Raw genomic sequence first — 27,662 nt, forward strand, 5'->3', positions numbered from 1 at the left:
AATTACAAAAAAATACACAACTCATAGTAAAGTCCAGAAATATGAATTTTTCCTAAAAACTAATGGAAATAAACTAAAAACTAACTAAAACATACTAAAAACTATATGAAATTAACCCCAAAAAGCGTATAAAATATCCGCTCATCATTATTCTTCTTCTATCTTTTCTCTTGATTTTACTTGAAAGCTTTCGATCTTCATCCAATTGAGTAGTTATCTTGAAAAAGAAGCTATTCATACTTGGATCTCTTCTGAACCTTGAAAGAGGAATGAAGAGATCAAGCTAGAAATGCTTTCTCATGCTGGACCAAATTGGGTTTGGATGGATATGTGACTATAATCCTCTCAACACTTGGTTTGGGAAATGCATGTGGTATAATCAGTGACCATACTTCATCTCTTCTCATGAGCAATTGACCAAGGAATTGGCTATTGATCAAGATTTGAGAGATTGAATTACAAGAAATTGTAATTCAATCACTTAAGATTGCCAAGGAGATCAATGAGTGCATTGATTGAGGAAGAGATGAAAATGAAATTGATCCGGAGAATGCAACATCTCCTAAGCCCAATGAACTCCCCATTTCTGATTTTACCCATTCTCTTTAATTTCTGTTATCTACTTTAATGAGCAATTCCCCCATTCCCATTTACAATTCTGCAATTTACCTTCCGTCATTTACTTTCAGATCTATAATTCTAGCATTTACTTTCCTGTCAATTACCTTCCCGCCATTTTATTTTCTGTAATTCTCAACTCAAATTCTAGATTCGCTCAACTAGAACAGTCCTCTAATTAAAGTTGCTTGATCAATCAATCCTTGTGGGATTCGACCTCACTCTATTGTGAGTTTTTACTTGACGACAAATTCGGTACACTTGCCGAAGGGAATTTGTTGTGAGACAAGTTTTCTGTGCATCAATTAGTGTAGTCTTCAATTCAAAATCTGCAGCCAGATTTGGATGATGCACTTGATAAGGTTGCAGTGTAAAATCTGGGGCTCCAGCTTCCTGGAGAGTAATTCTCCTAGGTTCTGCCATGTTACCTGCACGTGAATCAACTGGATCAGTAGTAAAGGAGCTTGTCTCACCCTCATATGGCAGTTCAGATTCGCCCTCAGATGAGACTGGTGAATCGATAACAATCACTTCACCACCCTCAGAGGCTAACCAACCTCGAGCTCGCCTAATATGTGAAAGAGTTCTTTCAATTTCAGGATCAAAAGCGGCTAAGCTCGGATCAGGTAGTGAACGCGTCATTCAATGAGAAAGACATATAGCTCATGGTAACAGAAATAAAAATAAAATATGCAAATAAAATAAAATATGTACACTAATTAATAATCTAGCACGCTATTGCAACTCCCCGGCAACGGCGCCAAAAATTGATGCGTGGGCAGAAGTCGGCTAATTAAAAAATCAAAACATGGAATACGTTGTGAGTATAGTTCTTAACCAGCTAAGATCCGCCTCGTCAATTTAGAAAAGTTGTCACAAATTTTAGAAATAAAAATACTGGGAGTATGAGTCCCAAGTCGTCTCCCAACGAGTTGCAGGAAAACATGCTAATTTATTAATCAGAAATTTTTCAAAAGGTTTGAGTTGGATAATGAGTAATTAAAATAATTGTAAATTAAAGCAATAAAACTAAGAATTATTATTAATATTAAAAGGCCTTGACTGGGGGAATGATTAATTGGAAGTTCTATCCTTGTTGGAATCTTCTCAAGTGTAGTGTAAAGAGGTTGTTGTTTTCACTTAGTTAACCCTTACTAAATAAAGGAAAGTCAAGTGATTGAGCTAACTCTTACCCGCAAATCCTTGTCCTCTCCCTTGGGAAGGTCTAGCGTTAGTAGGTACAGAATTAGCCAACAACGTCCAATTTAACTACGCACTTGAGCATTCCAACTCAAGTGTCTCCTCTTAATCAACCCCCATGTCAAGTAGAAAATCTACTCCATTGACATGGAATTAATACTCATAAAAATATAAGAAGAAATAATTAAATGAAATAAAATAGAGATTTAAAATTAATTAAAAATAAAAGTAACTCTATATATTAATAAATTCAAAATGCAACATACTTAATTGAATAGGGTCAATGATCAACATGAAAAGAGTAAAGGAATAAGAAAACAAACTAAAGTAGTGTCTTCACGGAGGTAATGACTCTTCAGCATCCAAAATCCAAAGCGAAAGCATAAACTATCAATGTAAAGCTAATCTAGATTCAGATCTAAAGCTAAAAGTAATCCTAATATCAATGTATCTGAATGTGTGTGGATGCGTGTTGAGTCTCTGCATGTTCCCTAGCTTTAGTCTGTGTTTCTGGGCCGAAAACTGGGTCAAAATGCTGCCCGAATCGCCCCCAGCGTATTCTGTTATTTCTGCATATCGCGCAGGTCACGCGTACGCGTCGTCCATGTGTTCGCGTCATTTAGCGATTTTCCTTGTCACGCGTTCGCATTGTCCACGCGTTTGCATCAGGCACGCATTCGCGTCGCTGCAATTTCTTCATTTCGCGCGCTCGGGTGAGCCATAGCAATCGCGTCAGTGTTCGCTGGTCATCTCCTTGGTTTCTTGTGTTCCTTCCAATTTTGCAAGCTTCCTCTCTATTCTCCGAGCCATTCCTGCCCTATGAAGCCTGAAACACTTAACACATGGATCACAGCATCGAATGGGATAAAGGAGAGTTAAAATGTACAAATTAAAGGTCTCTAGGAAGCAAGTTTCAACCATAAACAATAATAGGAAGGAATTATAAAATCATGCAATCCATATGAATAAGAAGGTAAAGACATGATAAAACCACTCAATTAAACACAATATAAATCATAAAATAATGGTTTATCAATTCCGCATCAACATATGATCCTTTTGAGAAAGACGAGTCCTTCCCCACTATGCTTAAAATTAACGATGAGGTGGACTTCACTAAACTTCCTATTTATGATTTGAGTGGTGGGGAAGAAATAGGAGAATTTGGTGACAAAGAATGTGAACTTGAGGAAGCTTGGCAAGAGGTAGAGCTTGAAGAACCTTTCCAAGTGGTGGACGCCTCTAGAAGAGGATGGACGAGAGGGGAATGCGCTTTATCAAGACCTTTGGGAACTCCTCTACCTAGGTTGCCATCTATTCCTTCATTTGAGTGGGTGAAACTTCTAACTCTTAGCTTTATTATCCCACTTGAATTTGGCTTGCTTGAAACGGATGGCCAACTTAGGGCGCTTTGTAGAATCAAGCGTAAGAGGAGGATGTTTAGTGGTTGGCGTTGGAAATCTAGGCTCATTATAGTTGGAAGCTCAAAATTGAGGAGCATGGATTGGTGTAGTGCTCAATTGAATGGGTCTAGGAGGATCGTTTGGTGCCTTCATGAGAATTCGGCTTCTCTACCACCCGGAGAGGACTACCATGATCAACTTGAAGGCGGGTGTGAAAACAAAGTGTGGGATCCCGGATTACAAGGTGTGGAACAACTTTAGGAGCCTATGGTTTGTGAAGAACTCCATCAAAGCTTGGAGTTATTAACTTTGAATGATGAAGCACAATGGAAGTCCAAGCATTGGTGGATGCTCAAGGATGGATTCAAGCACAAGCCACCTTGATGAAGAGCTCCCCATAAGTCCAACTTAAGGACAATAAACAACGGTGCTAGGTGGGAGACACCCCACCATTGTAAAATCTTCCCTTTTTCCTTATTGGTAAAATAGGTTTAATTCCTTGTTTTGATTGCTTAGTTGAGTTTATTTGAGAGTCTAGTAGGTTAAATAAGATTTTATGATATTTTGGTAGCTGTTTGGAGGTTTGGAATGCTTGGTTTGGTGCAAAAACATGAAAAAATTTTGAAAAACAGAGCACCATCCACATGTACGCGTGCTTTACGCGTACGCGTGACCCAAGTATTTTCGACCATCCACGCGCACGTGTCATGCGCGCGTACGCGTGGATTGCACATTTCCACTTCCCATCTATTTTTCCGAGAGTTGCGCGAACAGCGCGTGAACACTGTGCGAAACGCGCAGGCCAACTCACGCGTAAGCGTAAAGGACGCGTACGCGTCGCTCTCGAAATAACCCATCGACGCGCACGCATGCCTCACGCGTACGCATCGCACCCATTTCAGCACTCCACGCGCACGCGTCACTGACGCGTACGCGTGGACTACCTTACATCAACCATTTTCTTTTCTCATCTTCTTTTCATTTCTTTCCTTCTTTTCTCTTATCTTCTTTTCTTTCCACCCTTCAAACATCATCCAACACTACCAAACACCATATAACACCACTTCTTTTAGTTAGTTAGTTATTTTAATTTTTGTTTAACTTTTGTTTTCCGTTATAAGTGTTGGATTACTAATCTTGTTTACTGTTTACTACTGCTAATTACTAATAGGATGTTATCTTAACATCAATTTTGTTTGTATTCCTTGTTGGATTCTTTGTTGAGGTTGTATTTGGTTACTTGGTTTGGAACTTTTCATGCTTAATGTTTTTGAATACCAAGTACTTGTTACATTGTCTTCATGCATCCTAACTCTTTAAATTGCATGTTTTGGCCACCATGCATTCATCATCTATCATTAGGCAATTGTACATTATCAATGCAAATTTTTTTAGGTGATGCTTGTTTATGATTGACCGTTATTTACATCACCTATTTTCATGCATTGAGATGTTGGAATTGTGAAATCGGATCGAGCACTTACCTAGTGGCATATTTTTGAGCTTGTAAGGCTTTGTGGACCATGCTGCTATGTAATTGATTTTAACTCTTATATCTCTTTTTCTAAGTTCCATAACATCCATGTCTTCCACCTCTATGTCACCCAGGTGTTGCAACAACGTCAATATGTGTCATTGATTGTTGTGTAAGTTTCATATACCATTTTGTTCACTAAGTTTACTTACACATCAATCAATGTCCATTCCTTATCCATTTCACAATTACTTGACTTTTGGCTTGAATGCTTTCATGCTTTTTTATTGCTTGTTAGGTTGTTTTAACCTACAAGTTTAGAGCATCTCAAGTGCATTAGGATGAGTGAAGTGCGTGTTCCTTTTTATGTAATTGTGACATAGTTCTCTTTATGCTAGTGTGTTCTAGACCGCATGCATCTTAGAACTTACACACCTATCTTTCATCAATGTCACACTAATTCACTCACTTCATTCTAGTGATTTACCTCATTCCAACAATTTACGCTTCCTTGCTTTTTACTCTCTTATCTTACAGTGTTATTTTCTATTTTTCATGACTAATGCACCACAAGCAAAAATGGAAGCGGAAGAAAGAACACGCAGCAACCAGTTGACCTACCAGCTGAAGGTGGCAATCCGAAGAGTCACCATACCCCCTTGCTCATCTTTGGATGCACCGAGGACGGTGCAAACTTTTAAGTGTGGGGAGGTCATCCGACCAGTCGGCGTTTCTGAGTGACAAGTTTCTAATCCCAATATTTTTGCATTTTATTCTTAGGCCCTTTAGGATTTTTAGTTGCATTTTCTTAATAATGAAATTTTTCAAGAATTTTACCTATAAGGCACCCCAATTGATTGAAAAAAAAATTTAGAACTTGCTTGAATTATACAATTGTGGATCATGTTTTTGAGCTAAGAACACAAGCGTGTGAGATTTGAACCTAATTGTGTGGTTACATCATATAACCACTTATTTTCATTCTTGTGTGCATTATTCTCTTTCTATGATTGTAACGTTTGATTTGTTTGATTCTATATGTCCATTATTCTATGTATACATGTATTTATATGATTGAGACCATCGTTTCAAATAGCTCACTTACCCAAATAGCCTACCTTTTATCTTCCATTGTTAACCAACTTTGAGCCTATGTTAAACCCACTTGTTCTTAATTTTAGCACATTACAAGCCTAAAGCGAAAAACAATAAATGTCCCTTGTTTGGATCTTTGATTAGCTTAGGCTAGTGAGAGTGCTCATCATCTAAGTTTGCGAGAGTTAGGAACATTGGTTGGGATGAAAGTGTATTTTTGTATTTTTTTCAAAATTTTGGAAATTGGGTACATACTTATGCATTGAATGTAAAACCATATGCATTGATACTTTTGTATATACTTTATTGCAAAATAATAATAATAATACAAAATAAAGAAATATATATATATATATATATATATATATATAATAGAAAAAGAAAGAAAAAGACAAGTAATAAAAAGGGGACAAAATGCCCCAAGGTGAAGTTAAATAATAATAATGCATATGTGTGGTGACCAAAAATAGAATGCATGAGTGTGTGAAAAAGTGAAGAATGGGTAGTTAGGCTAGCCTTGAATTGTATAGGTTGTTATATAGGATAGGTGGGAAGTTTAAGTTAATCGAAGATTCAAATTTCGAGCCCACTTGACCATATATAACCCTACCTTGACCCTAGCCCCATTACAACCTATGGAAAAGTCCTCATGATATTTGTATGCATGCATGAAATAATTGTTGATTGTTAGATGAAAAACAAATCTTGGAAAGCATGATTAGGGGAGAATTGAGTGAATCAACCTGATGAGGGAAAAACGATTGCACACAAACTCACCGGCAAGTGTACCAGGTCGCATCAAGTAGTAATAGCTCACAGGAGTGAGGTCAATCCCACAGGGATTGATGGATCAAACAACTTTAGTGAGGTGACTAGTCTAGTTAAGCTAACAGTGGTGAATTGGGTGAAATTGTGTTGACAGAATGTAAATCGCAGAAGGTATAAAGTGTAGAAGGTAAATTGGCAGAAACTTAAAGAGCAAGAAACGGAAATTGCAGCAAATGTAAAGGGACTTGGGTGCAGGGAAATTAAAGAAAGATGTAAATCAAGCAATCGAAAAGAACTTGAGAACAAATAACAGGAAATTTAAATTGCAGGAAAATTAAATCAGGCTGAATCATGAACAGAATTGTAAATTTGCAGAAAAATAAAAGTGCAGGAAATTGAGATTTGCAATGAAAGTAAACTGAATTCAGTACAATTGAAATGTAAAAGTGCAGGAAGAAAAAATGTATCAACTATACTAAGCTCTCTAGAGTCTCTAATCCTCCAAGAGAGCTCTAGAGTCTCTAATCCTCTAGCCTGAGCCTCTATTCTACTTTTACTCCTACTGTGCGTGTCCCTTGTAAAATGAAACTGATGCCTTTATATAGGCTTTAGAGAATGAAAATGAAATTGAAATTGAAAACAAATTACAATTCAAATGAAATTCCTATTCTAACTGTTTCTTGTATCTTTGAGTGATGGCAATGAGCTCTGCTTACTTTGGTGTGTCAATGGGCTTGGAATCAGATTTAATTGAGCAAAAATTCACTTCCAGGAGAGCGTAGCATTCATTAAGTGAGCGGAACGCTTTTGCACCCACGCGTATGCGTCCTCTGCGTGTGCGCGTCCTTTTCGCGTTTTGGGCCCTCCATGCGTATGCGTTCCTCACGCTTACGCGTACTTTGGCAATCTGGCACATCGACGCGTACGCGTCACCCACGCTTTCGCATCCCTTGCAGCGTTCACCAAACGAGCGTAGCGTTCTTCAATTGAGCACGTACGCGTGGGTCTTCAAACATGCTACTGCCACACTACCGCTCAACCCACGCTTGTGCGTCCTTCTTCAGGTAAGTCACATCCACGTGTACGCGTCATGCACACGTACACGTCGATGGCTGAACTCCCATTCCCATTTTAGATTTTGCTCGAAAACGCTCACTTATGCAACGTAGCGCTTTCTTTCCAAATGAGCGCCAACCACTTCCACGCATACGCGTCATGCACGCGTACGCGTGGGTCTTCATAAATCCTTGCCCCACGCGTCAGCGTCTTGTACGCGTGCGCGTCGTGACGTTTTTGCGCCAAGAGCGCTCCGTATTTAAATCATGGGCCATGCTTTTAAAAGCGTGGCCTAAGGCTCCAGAGCGTGCCAAAACTCCAAAATGTGCCCCAGAATTTCTCTTTTCTCCTTTTTAGCTTATTTTGTGCTTTTTTGCTTCTTTTTGCACTTATTTCCTACAAAGTTTATAGAATTAAAAGATCAAAGCAATATACTATTTAAGCACAAAAATACTCAATAATTAAGCATTAATCATCAATTTCTTGTATGAAAAAGTATAGAAAAACATGACATGATGACATGTCATCACAACACCAAACTTAAACCTTGCTTGTCCCCAAGCAAGAAAAGAATCATGCAGTAAGTTTTGACAAACCTAGCACTCAACATTTGATTTAATAGCACTTTCATGGAGGAGGTTTGTTGTTCTTCCCAGGATTTCTTCATCTCCTCTTAATATTTTTTAATCACAGATTCAAGTGTTGAGAGTCATTGGTTCAGGGAAGTTTGTGGGGGTTGTGAGTTTTCATGGTTCTTTGTCATATCAAGTGGATTCTGTAGGTATGCAGTTTCAGGTTCAAATGCCTCCTCCACCTCATTCTTCGTTGAAATTTTGCTTGACACAGGGGCCTCTTCATCTTCCTTTTCCACTTCCTCCTTTACATCTACCAATTGATCTTCATCTTCCTTGCTCAGCAGTTCTAAATTTTTCCTCATTTGCTCTAAGTGCCCATCCATCTTCTTGAAGAGGGTCTCTTGTTCTTTCCAGGATTGTTCTTGTCTTTCTAAGAGTTCTCTAGTTCTCTCCCTAAAGTCTATAGTACTTTGCAGGTATTGTTCTGCTTGTAGAAGGAGAGAAGTAGATTGGGGTGGATTTTGTAGGCTTGTGGGTATTGTGGTGAAGTTGTGTTGAGGGATATGAAATGGATTTTGTGAGTAATCAGGTGTGTCTTGTGGTTGGTGAAATGAATTGTATGGATCTTGGAGGAAACTTTGTGTTGAGGTATAGTCAAGTGATGAAGGATTTTCAAATGAAAAATGGGGAGGTGAAGTTGGACAACTTTGCATAAATGAGTTGAAGGTTTACTCAAGTGATGATGGCTCTTGATTAATGGAGTATGACATATTGAGTTCTCTCTGATTTTGATCATCCCAAGCACAACTTGAAGAATTGTTGAATTCATCACAGTATGGATCATCTTGTGGCATTGGGGGGGGACAATTTTGCATAAATTTATTGAAAGCACACTCTAGTGATGATGTCTCTTGATGAGTGGAGTATGAACTATTGAATGCTGTTTGGTTTTGATCCTCCCACCCACAACATGAGTGATTGTTGAATTCATCACAGTGTGGATTATTTTGTGGCATGGAGGAGCAATCTTCCATGTATGCATTGACCGCATAGTCAAGTGATAATGTCTTTGAATGATTAGAATGTGAATCATTGCAATTCCCTTCCCAGCCATAATTTATGTCAGTGTGATAAACCACTATTTATGGTTTATCTTGTGTTTAATTGAGTGGTTTTTATCAAATCTTTACCCACTTATTCATATGATTTACATGATTTTACAATCCCTTCCTAGTTTTGTTCTATGGTTGAAAACTTGCTTCCTAGAGATCTTTAATTTGTATATTTTAATTCTCCTTTATACCATTCGATGCCGTGATCCGTGTGTTAAGTGTTTCAGGCTTTATAGGGCAGGAATAGCTTAGAGAATGGAAAGGAAGCTTGCAAAAATGGAAGGAACACAAGAAACCAAGGAGATAACTAGCGAGCACCGACACGCACGCATGGCTCACGCGAGCACGCGATATGGAGAAATTTCCAGTGACGCGTGCGCGTGCCTGACGTGTACGCGTGGATTGGAGTTCTGCAAGATGACGCATGCACGTGCCTGACGCGTACGCGTGACAAGGAAATTTGCCAAATGACGCGCACGCATGACTGACGCGTACGCGTGACATGCGCGATCTGCAGAAATAATAGAAAACGCTAGGGGCAATTTTGGGCCGAGTTTTGACCCAGTTTGCGGCCCAGAAACACAGACTAGAGCTAGGAAACATGCAGAGACTCAACACACATTCTCATTAGCATAGTTTTAGTTTTTAGATCTGAATCTAGAGAGAAAATTACTCTTCCTCTAGGTTTTCTTTACTTTCATAATTTCATAGTTTATTGCTTTTGCTTTGGATATTGAAGAGTCATCACCTCCGTTGAAGATACTATTCTAGTTTATTTCCTTACTCTTTTATTTATTCTATATTCTTAATTCTTGTTTAGAGTTACAATTGGATTATTTTTATCGATTGTTAATACAAAGGATTACTTTTACTTTTAATTAAATTGTAGTTATTATCTCTCATGTCTTTCTTTTATTTCTTATTTAATTCTATACAAGTAATTCTCATGTCAATGGAGTAGATTCCCAACTTGACATAGGGGTTGATTAAAAGGAGACACTTGAGTTGGAATGCTTAAGTGATTAGTTAAATTGGAAGTTGTTGGCTAATTCTATATTTACTAATGCTAGACCTTCCCAAGGGAGAGGACTGGGATTTGCGAATAAGAGTTAGCTCAATCACTTGACTTTCCTTTATTTAGTAAGGGTTAACTAAGTGAAAATAACAACCTCTTTATACTACACTTGAGAGAATTCCAACAAGGATAGAACTTCCGATTAATCATTCCCCCAGTCAAGGCTTTTTAATTTGAATATATAAATCTCTTTTAATTTTCATTGCTTTAATTTACAATTATTTATTTAGTCATTTCCCAAACTCAAAACTACCCAGAAAACTCCTGATTAATAACTTAGCACCCTTTCTAGCAACTCGTTGGGAGACGACCTGGGACTCATACTCCCAGTATTTTTATTCTAAACTTTTGTGACAACCTTTCTAAATTGATGAGGCAGATTTTTGCTGATTAAGAGCTATACTCGCAACGCTGTTCTTATATTATAATTTCTTAATTGGTCAAACTTACACCACGCATCAATTTTTGGTGCCGTTGCCGGAGAGTTGCAATAGCGTGCTAAATTATTAATTAGTGTACATATTTTTATTTTATTTGTGTATTTTATTTTTATTTTATTACCATGAGCTATATGTTTCTTTCATTGAATGACGCGTTCGTTGCCTGATCCGAGCTTAGCCGCATTTGATCCTGAAATTGAAAGAACTCTTTCACGTATTAGGCGAGCTCGGCGCAGGTTAGCCTCTGAGGGTGGTGAAGTGATCGTTATCGATTCCCCAGTCTTATCTGAGGGTGAATCTGAACCGCCATCTGAGGAGGAAACAAGCTCCTTTACTACTGATTCAGTTGATTCACGTGCAAATAATATGGCAGCACCTAGGAGGATTACTCTCCAGGAAGCTGGAGCCCTAGATTTTACACTACAGCCATATCAAGTTGATGCCAGGACATTTTGGCCAGTTTCACTGACCTTTTCTTTACTATTTTTAGGGTAGTTTCATGCATTTCCTTAGAAAATAAGCGAGTTTTGGGTAAATATTCACTTACATCTTGATTCAAGCATACATTGTGCACTTTACATGATTTCATGAGGATTTTGCATGAAATTAATGACAAATTAGATGTTGCATTTCCCATGACTTGGACTAGAACTTTGATGCACATTATTGCTTGATTTCAGGACAAAGGAAGCAAGGAAGAACCACGTTAGCAGCCACGTTAGTCTCACTAACGTGACTTCTAACGTAGGAATGGGAGCTAGCTTGCAAAGTTAATGAGAAAAGTAATCGCCAATAACGTCCTCGAAGCTATCATAGCCCACGTTAAGAGTCACGTTAACTAAGTTAACGTGAACTCTAACGTGGAGAAAAGAAAATGGAGCCAACGTTAGTGACACTTACCTTTGTCACTAACGTTGGGCCAAGCTTATAAGTGGCCACGTTAGTTGCCACGTTAACTTAGTTAACGTGGCTTCTAACGTTAAGAAGCAAAAGATAAGCCAACGTTAGTGACATTCACCTTTGTCACTAACGTTGGCCAAGCCTCCATAAGCCACATTAACTCCCACGTTAACTTAGTTAACGTGGAAGCCAACGTGGAGAAAGTATATGATCGCCAACGTTAGTGACACCTAACTTTGTCACTAACGTTGGAATGAACCACACAAGCCACAATGAGCCACGTTAACTCCCACGTTAACTTAGTTAACGTGGAAGCTAACGTGAAGAAGAGAGATGATGAGCCAACGTTAGTGACATTCACCTTTGTCACTAATGTTGGAGATGGCTAGCATTGCTACGTTAGAGGCCACGTTAACCTAGTTAACGTGGACTCTAATGTGGGAGATAGGGGCACATTGGAACGTTAGTGACAAAGGTAAGTGTTACTAACGTTCTCGAAGGTTGGCAAGCTAACGTTAAGAGCCACGTTAACTAAGTTAACATGGACTCTAACGTAAGGAAGGGGGAGGCTTCTCAACGTTATTGGGAAAGGTAAGTCCCAAAAACATGTGCGAAGGACCAAGAGGCAACGTTTGTGCCACTAACGTTGAGGTTAACGTGGCTCTAACTTGGGTAAGGAACGTTAGTGAAAAATGTGATTGTCACTAACGTTCTCGAACCCACATTTTCACTTAACGTTAACACCACTAACGTCCTGAGCTAAAGTCCCTGCCCACTTCACACTTTCTCTCTGCAAGTAAAGCTAAGCCCAATGAAGAAGATAACTGCTTCAAACTCAAGATCCAAAGCCCCATACCTAAGACTTGAAGAGCCAACTAGAAGATCAGAAGAGTAGTATATATAGGAGTAGCTTTGAATTGATTAGGGAGATTGGAAAATTGAGGGAACTACTCTCTGTATTTTACTATTCTCTGCACTTCTAGTTTTGTTTTCATAATGTATTCTCCATCTTTGCTTTCATTTTCCAGAGCTATGAAGAACTAAACCCCCTTTCATTGGGTTAGGGAGCTCTGTTGTAATTTGATGGATCAATACTAGTTTTCATTATTCTTCTTCTATCTGTTCTCTTGATTTTACTTGAAAGCTTTCGATCTTCATCTAATTGGATAGTTATCTTGGAAAAGAAGCTATTCAAACTTGGATCTCTTCTGAACCTTGAAAGAGGAATGAAGAGATCATGCTAGAAATGCTTTCTCATGCTGGACCAAATTGGGTTTGGATGGATATGTGACTATAATCCTCTCAACACTTGATTTGGGAAATGCATGTGATATAATCAGTGACCATACTTCATCTCTTCTCATGAGCAATTGACCAAGGAATTGGCTATTGATCAAGATTTGAGAGATTAAATTACAAGGAATTGTAATTCGATCACTTAAGATTGCCAAGGAGATCAGTGAATGCATTGATTGAGGAAGAGATGAAAATGACATTGATCCGGAGAATGCAACATCTCCCGAGCCCAATGAACTCCCCATTTCTGATTTTACCCATTCTCTTTAATTTCTGTCATTTACTTTTATGAGCAATTACCCCATTCCCATTTACAATTCTGCAATTTACTTTTCGTCATTTACTTTCAGCTCTTTATTTCTAGCATTTACTTTTTCTGTTATTTACCTTCCAGCCATTTATTTTCTGCAAATCTCAACTCAAATTCTCATTCGCTCAACTAGAACATTCCTTTAATTAAAGTTGCTTGATCAATCAATCTTTGTGGGATTCGACCTCACTCTATTGTGAGTTTTTACTTGACGACGTATTCGGTACACTTGCCGAAGGAAATTTGTTACGAGACAAGTTTTCCGTGCATCAAGTTTATGGCGCCATTGCCGGGGATTGATTGTGCATCAACAATGATTAAATTGGAGGATAACTAGATTGAGTTTTTTTATTTTGCTTGATTTAATTTTTTGTTAGAGTAATTTACTTCCAGTTCTAGTTAATTTCTTCCCTTACCCCTACATTTTCATTTTTCTTTGTTATTTACAATTCAGTTCACTAACCCACTAATTGTTTGATATATTGCATCACTCACACTAACAGTAATTCTAACAGAATACTTTCTGCATTTATTTTCCTTGCTTGTGCCTTGTTGGTTGTATGACAGGTAGAAGAATCGGGGCTTCAACTTCCTTTGATTCTGAACCTGAGAGGACCTTCCTTAGATTAAGGAGGGAAGCAAGAGAAAAACGTGTAGTTGGTGCTGAGGAAGAAGAGGAATACTTTGAGGAATACTTCGAACCAAATATGGAAGAAAACATGGAAAACCATCGTGAAGAAGAGGCTCACAACCATGGCGGAGGAGGTCGAGCAAATCATGCTGGGGAGGATAGAAGAGTTTTAGGCTCTTACATCAATCCAAACCCAGGAAACTGTGGAAGTAGCATTCAAAAGCCAACCATCCATGCCAACAATTTTGAACTAAAACCACAGCTCATCACCCTTGTTCAGAACAACTAACCACCTTCCTGAGAATTTTTGACATAGTGAAGTCTAATGGTGTTCATCCTGACGCCTATAGACTGCTCTTATTTCCATTCTCACTCAAGGATAAGGCAGCCAAGTGGCTGGAGCTTTCCCGAAGGAGAGCTTGACAACTTGGGAAAGTGTGGTGAACAAATTCTTAGCAAGATTCTACCCCTCTCAACGAATCAATAGGCTGAGAGTTGAGGTCCAAAATTTCAGGCAACAAGATGGTGAGACTCTTTATGAAGCATGGGAGAGGTTTAAGGACCTGACAAGGAGGTGTCCACCTGACATGTTCAACGAATGGGTGCAGCTGCACATTTTCTATGAAGGCCTGTCATATGAATCAAAGAAGGCAGTAGACTATTCATCCGGAGGATCTTTGAACAAGAAGAAGACCATTGAGAAAGCCATAGATGTCATTGAAACAGTAGCAGAGAATGACTATTTCTATGCTTCTGAAAGAGGCAACACTAAAGGAGTAATGGAGCTAAACAATGTAGATGCTTTGCTGGCCCAAAACAAGCTCATTACCAAGCAGCTGGCTGACCTAACCAAGAAGATGGAGAGGAACCAAGTAGCAGCAATCACCACTTCATCAACAACCCAAGAAGGAGTGAATGAAGAAGCAGAGGATAGTCAGGAGCAAGCCAACTACATTGGGAATTTACCTAGGCAAAACCATGATCCATACTCTAAGACCTATAACCCTGGATGGAGGAATCACCCAAACTTCGGGTGGGGAAATCAACAAGACCAAGGCCAAGATCAAAGACGTTCAAATCCCAACAACAATGCAGCCCACCAACATTTCGCATCTAGACCATATCAGCACCCACATAACCAACCCTCTCAACACCTTTACCAAGGCAAAAATAACCCTCCTCATCCTCCCACCTCTAATCCCAATCTACCATCATTTGATGACAGACTCTCAAGGATTGAGAATCTACTTGAAGGCATAGGCAAAGAGATTCAAGACAACAAGGCATTCAAGGAGGAAGTGCGAGCCAATTTCAAGAACCAGGGAGACACAATCAAGAGGTTGGAATCCCAAGTGGGGTATCTCTCTGAGTAGATTCCCAAACCTACAGATGGATTCCCAAGTGACACAGAGAAGAATCCGAGAGGTGAAACAAAGAAAGTAAGATGGGAAGATTGCAAGATGGTCGATATAAGTGATAAGGAGACAGAGGACAAGCTAAACAAGTCGGCAGAACAACCTGGAGACACCTCAACAGAGAAGGAGGAAAAAGATCACCAAGAACCAGAAATCTCACAACAGGAGCTACTGAGACTTTATGCACCCTTTCCCCAACTACTCAATGGTGCTGTTGAGAAGAGAATATACTCAAGATTTCTTGACTTGTTTGCATCTCTGCATGTCAACATACCATTCATCAAGACCATCCAACAAATGCCTGCATACATCAAGTATATGAAGGAACTGCTTCCCAGGAAAAGCTCACTCAAGGGAGACCAAACTATAGTGATGAACAAGGAGTGCAGCGCCCTCATTCAACCAGAGTTGCCTACAAAAAGAAAGGACCTAGGGAGTTTTCACATCCCCTGTGCCATAGGAGAAACAATGTTTGATAGAGCACTCTGCGATTTGGGAGCAAGCATCAACTTAATGCCCTTATCCCTGGTGAAATGGCTGCAGATCAATGAGATAATGCCCACAGATGTAGTCATCAGGCTAGCAGACAAAACTCAAAAACAAGCAATAGGAGTGGTGGAAAATGTGTTGGTAAAGGTTGGAAAATACTTTCTTCCCACAGACTTTGTCATCCTGGACATGGAAGAGAGTCACACTCACCCAATCATATTAGGAAGACCATTCCTAGCTACAGCCAGAGCACTCATAGATGTGGAGCGAGGGGAGCTAATATTGAGGATCCATGTTGAACGACTCAGCTTTAATGTCTTCAAACTCTCACAAGAAGCAGACCAAGAGAACAAAGAACCAAGCAAAGATCATAATGAGATACTGAAAGAGGAAGCAAGCACTGAAGCACAACCAGCCCATCTAGGAAAGCCCTTGGTTGATGAACAAGGAAATAAGCAGTTGTCACAGCTCAAGGAAAAGCTGGAGGAACCTAAACCACCAGAGACATGTGAAGACAACAACAAAATTCCCTTAGAAGAAGAAGTCACAAAGAGTAAGGGAACATCAAAAGGAACAAAGAAGAAGGTACCAAGGAGGTGGAGGAACAAGAAGATCCCTACAGAGGACTTCTCTCCAGGGGATAAAGTGATCTCAGCTTACTTCCCAGATATCCCCCCTGATCTCCCCACTGTACCATCTCAGTTACCTAAGGTCTTCATTATCAATAGAGTTCTCTCCTTGGAACATGTAGAGATAATTGATACAACCAACGGATATAGGTCCACAGCCAGAGGAGAAGACTTGAAACATTATCGACCTCCCTGATGAAGGCGAAACGTCAAGCTAGTGATGCTAAAGAAGCGCTTCATGAGAGGCAACCCGTGTTTTATATGCTTTTAGAAAATAGTGAATAAGTCAATATTCATGGACTCCAACCCAAACTTGACAGACACTTAGTGAGATCCTTATTATGCAGTATATAGTGAAGAACAAGTTTGGTGTTCAAAGCATGCCAAGAAAGCATGAGCGCAACTCAGAGCATGCTAGTCTTGGGGGCTTTGAACAAAACTTTTCATCACAGTGCTCCAAACTAAGTTTGGTGTCACCCCAGGGTGCCACGAATATGCATATAAGGATACACAGTTAGTTAGTTAGTTGGTGTTCATGAATAAACAATCCAATCCTTTTTTTTCTTTATTATTCTAGCCGTAAAGTTTGAATTTGTATGATATTAATTTTTCTTATTTTTATAGGAAAAAGGAAAGGAGAATTGAAAGGGATTGATTGGACAATGAAATGAGGAAGGTTCGGCCACTTCATGAAGAGGGACTACACACTTGTTCTCAAAAGGGAACGCATTGGAAAATGTTGCCATGCAACATGGAAAAGAATGGGACCCTTGAAGACCGAGCAATCCCCATCATAAAGTGATAATCCTTGTCCTTTCTCCATGCACAACCCCAACCGTCCATCAAGCAACCACTCCATCAATCCACACCCTTCATCCACTCACCACTTCTCTATATAAGTGGATCTAGTCCGCACCACTTCCACATTCGAAATTCCTATCCCTTGCACTTCACTTTCCAACAACCAGTTCTCCCAACTTCTCATTCTCTAAATCCTACATCTCTTCTTTTTACTACACCCGTACACATCAACCTCCACTCATGGCAGCATCAAGCTCCAAGAGACAAAAGAGGAAGGAACCAATGGAGAGCATTCCTTTCGATGAGAAGAGATTCAAAACTGCATTCCATGAACAAGAATTTGAAAGGATCAAGATCAAGAAGATACTGCCTAAGTTAACCTTCCAAATCAATGAAGACGAGTGCCCACATATTCGGGAGAAAATTGAACAGAGAGGGTGGCAAAGGCTCACGAATCCAGAGGGAAAGATCAATGCAAACCTCATCAAAGAGTTCTATGCAAATGTGGTTAGAGAAGACAAAACCAAGGCCCCAACCTTCAAAAGCTACGTAAGAGAAAAGGAGGTGGACTTCAACCCAAATGCTATAACAAGAACGCTTCACCTGAAATCACCACATTTTGATGAGCTCAGTTATCATGCAAGGATAAGTAAGAGCCCTGACAATGATGAGCTCACAGAAATCGTGACTGACATCTGTGTTATAGCAGCTGATTGGGAGAGGTATGCAGATGGAAGACCGCGGTTCATCAAGAGGGGAGACCTTAGCCCGGAAGCCAAAGGGTGGTTTAAACTCATAAGGAGGTCCATCCTCCCAGCTACAAATAATTCAGAGGTCAATATTAATCGAGCGACTATGGTACATTGCCTAGTACAGGGTGGAGAAATCAATGTGCATGAACTCATAGCTGAGGGGATTCAAGAGTCAGCTGAGAAGGCTGATTCAGGTGCCAGGCTTTGGTACCCCAGCACTATTCTCAGACTATGCACAAAGGCTAAGGTGGTCTTTGAGGATAGCAATCCAGACTGGGTGAACCCTGGGAGGCTAGTTACAATCCAACGTCTAGTCTATACTACACCTGCTCAGCAACAAAGAAGGCCACAAATAGGGAAGCTAAAAGTGAAAGAAGGAGCTCACCAAGAGGAACCTCATCAGGAAGAATATCAACAAGAAAAACATCATGACCCAACCGACTTGAATATGAATCACCTTCTAAGGGCCATTGAAGATTTGGGGATGAGACATATGGAAGGACAAGAGCAAATACTAAACCTTCAGTCCAACTGGATGAGCCAACAAGAAGAGTGGCAGAAACAACAAATGGAGCAGTAACAGGAACAATACTCCCAACTGATGCGCGGAAAACTTGTCTCTCAACAAATCTCCCTTCGGCAAGTGTACCAAATTTGTCGTCAAGTAAAAACTCACAATAGAGTAAGGTCGAATCCCACAGGGATTGATTGATCAAGCAACTTTAATTAGAAGAATGTTCTAGTTGAGCGAATCCAGAATTTGGGTTGAGAGTTGCAGAAAATAAAATGGCGGGAATGTAAATAACAGAAAAGTAAATGCTAGAATTAAAGGACTGGAAGTAAATGACTGAAAATAAATTGCAGAATTGTAAATGGGAATGAGGGATTTGCTCATAAAAGTAAATGGCAGAAATTAAAGAGAATGGGTAAGATCAGAGATGGGGAGTTCATTGGGCTTAGGAGATGTTGCAATTCTCCGGATCAAGTTCATTTTCATCTCTTCCTCAATCAATGCACTCATTGATCTCCTTGGCAATCTTAAGTGATTGAATTACAATTTCTTGCAATTCAATCTCTCAAATCTTGATCAATAGCCAATTCCTTGGTCAATTGCTCAGGAGAAGAGATAAAGTATGGTCACTGATTATACCACATGCATTTCCCAAATCAAGTATTGAGAGGGTTATAGTCACATACCCATCCAAACCCAATTTGGTCCAGCATGAGAAAGCATTTCTAGCTTGATCTCTTCATTCCTCTTTCAAGGTTCAAAAGAGATCCAAGTTTGAATAGCTTCTCTTCCAAGATAACTACTCAATTGGATGAAGATCGAAAGCTTTCAAGTAAAATCAAGAGGAAAGATAGAAGAAGAATAATGAAAATTAGTATTGATCCATCAAATTACAATAGAGCTCCCTAACCCAATGAAAGGGGTTTAGTTGTTCATAGCTCTTGAAAATGAAAACAAAGATGGAGAATACATCATAAAACTAGAAATTGCAAAGAAAGTAAAATACAAAGAGTAGTTCTCTTTTTCCCAGCTTCCAGAACTCCTTCTCAATTCAAAGCTACTCCTATATATACTACTCTTCTCAGCTTTTAGTGTGATTCTTCAAGTCTTGGGCCTTTGGATATTAAGTTTGAAGCAGTTCCTTTCTTTATTTGGGCTTGGTTTTACTTGCAGAGAGAAAGTGCGAAGTGGGCGGAGACTTTAGTTCAGGACGTTAGGGGTGTTAATAATTAGTGAGAATATAAGTTCGAGAACGTTAGTAACACTTAACATTGTCACTAACGTTCCAATGCACCCTTTTGCCTCACGTTAAAACCCACTTTAACTAGGTTAACGTGGCTTTTAACGTTGCCTTGTTAACCTTCGAGAACGTTAGTGACACTCAACATTGTCACTAACGTTCCAGTGTGCCCCTTCTTGCTTCACGTTAAAGCCCACGTTAACTAGGTTAACGTGGCCCTTGCCATCCTTCGAGAACGTTAGTGACATCTAACATTGTCACTAACGTTCCAATTTGCCCCTAGGTCTCACGTTAGAGTCCACGTTAACTAGGTTAACGTGGCTTCTAACGTGGCCATCTTTAGCCATCCCAACGTTTGTGACAATGTTGAGTGTCACTAACGTTGGCTCATCCTTCATTCCTCATCGTTAGCTTCCACGTTAACCAAGTTAACGTGGAAGTTAACGTGACTCTTGGGGGTTGTGTGGTTGCTTCAACGTTAGTGACAATGTTGAGTGTCACTAACGTTGTCGACAACTCTTCATCCTTTACGTTAGTTCCCACGTTAACCAAGTTAACGTGGGAGTTAACGTGGTACTTTGCACCATAGGCCAACGTTAGTGACAATATTGAGTGTCACTAACGTTGGCTTCTCTTCCCCCCTTAACGTTAGAGGCCACGTTAACCTACTAGGTTAACGTGGCTTCTAACGTGGCCACTTATGAGTAATTGCCAACGTTGGTGACAATGTTAAGTGTCACTAACGTTGGCTCAACTTCTCTTCTCCACGTTAGAGTTCACGTTAACTTAGTTAATGTGACTCTCTAACGTGGGCATTGATGGCTTTTTTTTGAGAGTGTTATTGGCAATCACTTTTTTCATTATCTTTGCAAGTTACCTCCCCTTTTCTTGCTTACTTTTGGTCCTGAAATCAAGCAATAAGGTGCATCAAAGCTCTACTCCAAGTCATGAGTAATGCAACATAATATTTGTCACTAAACTTATACAAAATCCTCATGAAATTATGTAAAATGCACAATGTATGCTTGAATCAAGGCATAAGTGAATATCTACCCAAAACTAGCTTATTTCCTAAAGAAATGCATGAAACTAACCTAAAAACAGTAAAGAAAAGGTCAGTGAAACTGGCCAAGATGCCCTGGCATCACAACACCAAACTTAAAGCTTGCTTGTCCCTAAGCAAGTACTGGAACAAGAGAATAATGAATGGAATATCCAGAGGAGTGAGTCATTCTTGTGGAAGTCATGTTACTGATTTTATGGTGATTTCATGCATAGCAACTTAGGTTCATTCCATTACTGGCTTTCAGACCTTTATCATGTCCCTAAACACTTACTTTGTTTATATCCCATGAGACTTTTATTCATTGATCCTTTTATTGTTATTTCAAGGGTTATTTGTGCTATTTAGGCTAAGTGCTCTGTAAGGGGGCAACTCTTTAAGATAAGCTTTCAGCCAACACTCCCGAACCAGTTGGTTCAAGGTGCTAGGTGTTGAGACACCCCTAAGGACTTACTTGCTCAAGTCTCTCCCCCATACATACACACTACAGGCATTTAGTTTATTTATTTTCTTTTCTTGAGACCTTGGTGTCCAGCACCTCTTTGGGTTACTAAGTGTTCTGTAATGAAGGTTACTCTTGATAGTGGACTTTCAGCTGATAATCCCGAGTTAGTTAACCCAAGTTACCAAGTGATAAGGCACCCCTAAGAGCTTATTCATCCAAGTAGATCCTTCACACAGGAGCACCACAGACACTTGCCTCAAGATTAAAACCATTGATGCCTAGCCTTATTGCTTACTCTTTTTCTTTTGTTTTTCACTTCCATTGTTCTTTCCCTTTTCTCTTCTTAGGATCTTGTTATTAACTTAGTCTCATGAGTGTATTCAAAGCAAAGTATTCAGGCCAGATAATTGTCATCCCAGCCTTGTGGTTGAACCAACTTAGCTAACTTATGACTACCCCAAAGATTCATGAATGCACTTCCACAATATGAACTCTACTCTGGTCTTTTAAAAACATAATCATTCTCTTCTTCAATTTGATTTAAAATGGACAAGCTTACAAGCAAATAAGGGAATGATGCAGTGATATTTAAACCAGAAATCATGGACCTATTCAGAAAGAAAACTTTAAAGACAGAATTTTAAAAAGTTTAAACATAACATGGAAGCAGGTTCTATTTCATACAAGATCTTCCTTATTTAAAGCATAGAAAACAATAGACTAAAAAGAATTCCACCACCTTTCATTCATGTGGATGTCCATGCTCCCATCCTTGTTTTTCCTCATTGTGTCTCTCTTGAGTGCTTGTACTTCCACTTCCCTTGCCTTTTCCAAGCAGCTTCCTCCAGAAACCACTATCTTCCATCTTCTTCTTGAGTGTCTCTTTTTGCTATTTCACTTTTCTCTCTTCTTGTTCTATAAATTCTTTTTGGACCTCATCATATGTAGGGATGGCATAGTGTAGCTGATGCATATTACTGGTCATGTAGTTCAACTCGGCTTGAGTGTTTACATAGAACTCCTCCCTATGTAGTTGCCTTCCTTCATTGAGTACACTGAACTCATTGAAAGTTTTCATTTGGGCTATCTGCCGCTGGTTGAGTTCTTGCAAGTGCTTCTCTTGAATCTCTTGCCTCTCATTCACTTGGTTGATGGCTTGAGTGAGCTGGGAGTATTGTTCCTGCTGCTGCTCCATTTGTTGTTTTTGCCATGCTTCCTGTTGGCTCAGCCGGTTCAGTATTTGCTCTTGTCCCTCCATATGTCTCTGTCCCAAATCTTCAATGGCTCTTAGAAGGTGAGTCATATTCAAGTTGGCTGGGTCATGATGCTCTTCTTGTTGATATTCTTCCTGATGATATTCCTCTCGATGAGCTTCTTCCTGGGCCCTTTGCCTTCCTATATATGGCCTTCTTAGTTGCTGAGCCGGTGTGGTATAGACCATTCGCTCGAGTGTGACTGGCCTCCCTGGGTTCACCCAGTCTGGGCTGCTATCCTCAAATATTACCTTGGCCTTGTTGCACAAGCGAAGAATGGTGCTGGGGTACCGAAGTCTGGCACCTGAGTCAACTTTCTCAGCTGACTCCTGAATCCCTTCGGCAATGAGCTCATGCACTTTAATTTCCCCACCTTGTACTAAGCATTGTACCATAGTGGCTCGATTGATGTTAACCTCTGAATTATTAGCAGCTGGTAGGATGGACCTCCTTACAAGCTCAAACCACCCTTTGGCTTCAGGGTGAAGGTCTCCCCTTTTTATGAATTTTGGTCTCCTATCTGAGTACCTCTCCCAGTCAGCAGCTATGACACAGATATCTGATGCTATCTCTGAGAGCTCATCCTTATCGGGGCTTCTACTTATCCTTGCCTGATAGCTCTCTTCATCAAAATGAGGTGATTTCAAGTGAAGAGCTCTTGTTATGGCACTTGGGCTGAAGTCCACCTCCCTTCCTCTCACATAGCTTTTGAAGGTTGGGGCTTTGGTCTTATCCTCTCTAACTGCATTTGCATAGAATTCTTTGATGAGGTTTTCATTGATCTTCCCCTCTGGACTGGTGAGCAATTGCCACCCCCTCTGTTCGATTTTTCTCCAAATCTGTGGTGATTCATTGGCATTGATTTGGAAGATTAACTCTGGCAATATCTTTCTGGCCTTTATCCGCTCAAATTCATGCTCATGAAAGGTAGTCTTGAATCTCTTGTCATCAAAAGGAGCACTCTCCATAGGTTCCTTCCTCTTTTGCCTCTTTGAGCTTGATGATGCCATGACTTGAGTTGTTGTTTGAGGGGGTTTGAGGCTTCGGATAGATGAAGAGTGGGTTAGTTAAAGCAATATGTGATGAAGGGTTTAGTGTGCCAACAGAAGTGTGGAAAGTGGGGATTTGAATGTGAGGAGTGGGCATGCACTAAGGTTCACTTATATAAGAAAATCATGAGTGAATGAAGGGTGTGGATTGCATGAATGTTTACTAGATGGACGGATGGGGTTGTTTATGAAGGAAAGACAAGGATCATCACTTAATAAGAGTGATTGGTTCGGTCTTCAAGGGTCTTCTTTCTCCAATGTTGCATGGCAGCGTTTCCCCATGCGTTCCCTCTTGAGACATGTGTGTAGTGCTCTTCATTAAGTGGCAAAATCTCCCCCATTTAATTGTCCAATCAATCCCTTTTCATACTTCTTTTCCTTTCCTATAAAGATTTGAAATAAGGAAATTAATATCATAAAAAAAATTCAAACTCTACGGCTAGAATACAAGGGAAGAAATGATTTGATTGTTTATTTATGAATTCCAACTAACTAACTAACTAACTATTGGTGGGTCCTTATATGCATTTTGGTGGCACCATGGGGTGACACCAAACTTAGTTTGAAGCAATGTGATGAAAAGTTTTGTTCAAAGCTCCCAAGACTAGCATGCATCTTGGTTTGCTTTGAACACCAAACTTGTTCTTCACTATATACTGCATGATAAAGATTTCACCAACTGTTTGTCAAGTTTGGGTTGAAATTCATAAACATTGATTTATTCATTATTTTAAAAACATATAAACCATGGGTTGCCTCCCATGAAGCGCTTCTTTAGCGTCACTAGCTTGACGTTTTTCCTTCATCAGGGTGGTTGGTAGTGCTTAAAGTCCTCCCCTCTTGCTGTGGACTTGTATCCATTGGTTGGATCAATGATCTCCACATGTTCCAGGGAAAGAACTCTGTTGATAGTGAAGACCTTAGGTAACTGAGATGGTACAGTAGGGAGATTAGGGGGAATATCTGGGAAGTAAGCTGAGACAACTCTATCCCCTGGAGAGAAGTCTTCCGTAGGGATCTTCTTGTTCCTCCATTTCCTTGGTACCTTCTTCTTTGTTTCTTTTGAGGTTGCCTTCCCCTTGGTGACCTTTTTTCTCCAAGGAGTTGTGATGTTGTCTTCACATGCCTCTAGAGGTTTAGGTTCTTCCAACTTTTCTTTGAGCTGTGGCAATTGCTGTTTTCCTTGTTTATCAATTGAGGGGGTCTCAGAATGAACTGGCTGTGCTTCAGTGCTTGTCTCCTCCTTCAGTGTCTCATTATCATCTGTACTCAATTCCTTGTCCTCTTGATCTGTTTCTTGTGAGAGTTTGAAGACATTAAAGCTGAGTCGTTCATCATGGATTCTCAATATTAGCTCCCCTTTCTCTACATCGATAAGTGCTCTGGCTGTAGCTAGAAATGGTCTTCCCAATATGATTGGGTGAGTGTGACTCTCTTCCATGTCCAGAATGACAAAGTCTATTGGGAGAAAGTATTTCCCAACCTTTAGCAACACATTTTCCACCACTCCTATTGCTTGCTTTTGAGTTTTGTCAGCCAGTCTGATAATGACATCTGTGGGCATTATCTCATTAATCTGCAGCCTCTTCACCAGGGATAAAGGCAGTAAGTTGATGCTGGCCCCCAAATCACATAGTGCTCTATCGAACATAGTTTCACCTATGGCACAAGGGATATGAAAACTTCCTGGGTCTCTTCTTTTTGTAGGCAACTCAGGTTGAATAAGGGCACTACATTCCTTGTTCATCACTATAGTCTGCCCTCCCTTGAGTGAGCTTTTCCTGGGAAGAAGTTCCTTCATATACTTGATGAATGCAGGCATTTGTTGAATTGCCTTGATGAATGGTATGTTCACATGCAGAGATGCAAACAAGTCTAGGAACCTTGAGTATATTCTTTTTCCCACAGCACCATTGAGCAGTTGAGGGAATGGTGCATAGAGCTTCAGCAGCTTTTGTTGTGAGATTTCTGGTTCTTTGTGATCTCTATCCTCCTCCTTTGTTGAGTTGGCTTCAGGTTGTTTGCACATTTTGCCTTGCTTATCTTCAATCTCCTGATCACTTGTAGTGACCATTTTGCAATCTTCCCATCTTACTTTCTTTGCTTCTCCCTTGGGGTTTTTCTCCGTGTCACTTGGGAAGCTATCAGCAAGTTTGGGAATCTTCTCAGCTAAATATCCCACCTGGAATTCCAGCTTCCTAATGGTCTCTCCCTGGTTCTTAATATTGGCTCGCACCTCCTCTTTGAACACCTTATTTTCTTGAATCTCTTGGCATATTCCTTCAAGTAAGGCTTCAATCTTAGAGAGCTTGTCATCAATTGATGAGTGATTCGGAGTAGATGTGCTATTTTAGTTTTGATAAGTGTGTGGAGACGTGTTGTTGTGGGGGTGTTGAGATGTCCTCTGGGTGAATTGCTGGTGAGCTGCATTGTTGTTGGAGTTGTAACGTCTCTGGTCTTGGTTTTGATCTGGCTCACTTCCCCACCCAAAGTTTGGGTGGTTTCTCCATCCAGGGTTGTAAGTCTTGGAGTATGGATCATAGTTTTTCCTTGGTGAATTCCCAATGTAGTTGGCTTGCTCCTGACTCCCTTCTGCTTCTTCATTCACTCCTTCTTGGATTGTTGATGAAGATGAGATTGCTGCTACTTGGTTCCTCTCCATCTTCTTGGTGAGGTCAGCCAGCTGCTGGGTAATAAGCTTGTTTTGGGCCAACAGAGCATCTACATTGTTTAGCTCCATCACTCCTCTTGTGTTCCCTCTTTTGGAAGCATAGAAGTAGTCGTTTTCTGCCACTGTTTCAATAACATCTATGGCTTCCTCAATGGTCTTCTTCTTGTTCAAGGATCCTCCAGATGAATGGCCTACGACCTTCTTTGACTCATAAGAGAGCCCTTCATAGAAAATGTGTAGCTGGACCCATTCGTTGGACATGTCAGGTGGAAACCTCCTTGTTAAGTCCTTGAACCTCTCCCATGCTTCATACAGAGTTTCACCATCTTGTTGCCTGAAAGTTTGAACCTCAGCTCTCAGCCTATTGATTCGTTGAGGAGGGTAGAATCTTGCTAAGAATTTGTTCACCACATCCTCCCAAGTTGTCAAGCTCTCCCTTGGGAAGGATTCCAGCCACTTGGCTGCCTTGTCCCTGAGTGAGAAGGGAAATAAGAGCAGTCTATAGGCGTCAGAATGAACACCATTAGATTTCACTGTGTCACATATTCTCAGGAAGGTGGTCAAATGTTGATTGGGGTCTTCTTGAACACCTCCTCCAAACGAACAGTTGTTCTGAATAAGGGTGATGAGCTGTGGTTTAAGTTCAAAGTTGTTGGCATGGATTGTTGGCTTTTGGATGCTACTTCCACAATTGGCTGGGTTTGGATTGATGTAAGAGCCCAAAACTCTTCTATCCTCCCCAGCATGATTTGCTCCACCTCCTCTGCCATAGTTGTGAGTCTCTTCTTCATGATAATTTTCCATGTTTTCTTCCATGTTAGGTTCAAAATATTCCTCAAAGTGTTCCTCCTCTTCTTCAGCACTAACTACACGTTTTTCTTTTGCCTCCCTCCTTAGTCTAAGGAAGGTTCTCTCAGGTTCAGAATCAAAGGAAGTTGAAGCCCCGCTTCTTCTCCCTGTCATACAACCAACAAGTGCAAGCAAAGAAAATAGGTGCAGACAGTATTTATGTCAGAATTGCTGTTAGTTGTGGGTGATGCAATATATCAAACAGTTAGTGGGTTAGCAAACAGAATTGAAAAAACAAAGAAAAACAAAAGAGTAGAGGGGGAAGGGAAGAAGTTTAACTAAAACAAAAAGTAAATCACTCAAACAGAAAAATGAAATTCACAAAATAAAAATGGTCAATCTAGTGATCTTCCAGTTTAATCATTGTTGATGCACAATCAATCTCCGGCAACGGCGCCATAAATTTGATGCGCGGAAAACTTGTCTCTCAACAAATCTCCCTTCGGCAAGTGTACCGAATTTGTCGTCAAGTAAAAACTCACAATAGAGTGAGGTCGAATCCCACAGGGATTGATGGATCAAGCAACTTTAATTAGAAGAAT

The 27,662-nt window shown here is 40.1% G+C and overlaps 2 non-coding genes across 2 annotated transcripts; one reads left to right on the plus strand and one right to left on the minus strand.

The window, feature by feature from the left end:
- Positions 1–14,438: 14,438 nt before the first annotated feature.
- Positions 14,439–14,542, minus strand: LOC112773450 (small nucleolar RNA R71). The gene has a single exon (XR_003187999.1). It is a non-coding gene; the product is annotated as a small nucleolar RNA R71 (small nucleolar RNA).
- An 11,988-nt stretch (positions 14,543–26,530) lies between these two features.
- On the plus strand, positions 26,531–26,634 carry LOC112774571 (small nucleolar RNA R71). The gene has a single exon (XR_003189052.1). It is a non-coding gene; the product is annotated as a small nucleolar RNA R71 (small nucleolar RNA).
- Positions 26,635–27,662: the final 1,028 nt, after the last annotated feature.

The sequence above is a fragment of the Arachis hypogaea genome, chromosome 18 (assembly GCF_003086295.3).
Source record: "Arachis hypogaea cultivar Tifrunner chromosome 18, arahy.Tifrunner.gnm2.J5K5, whole genome shotgun sequence".
Taxonomy (NCBI): Eukaryota; Viridiplantae; Streptophyta; class Magnoliopsida; order Fabales; family Fabaceae; genus Arachis; species Arachis hypogaea.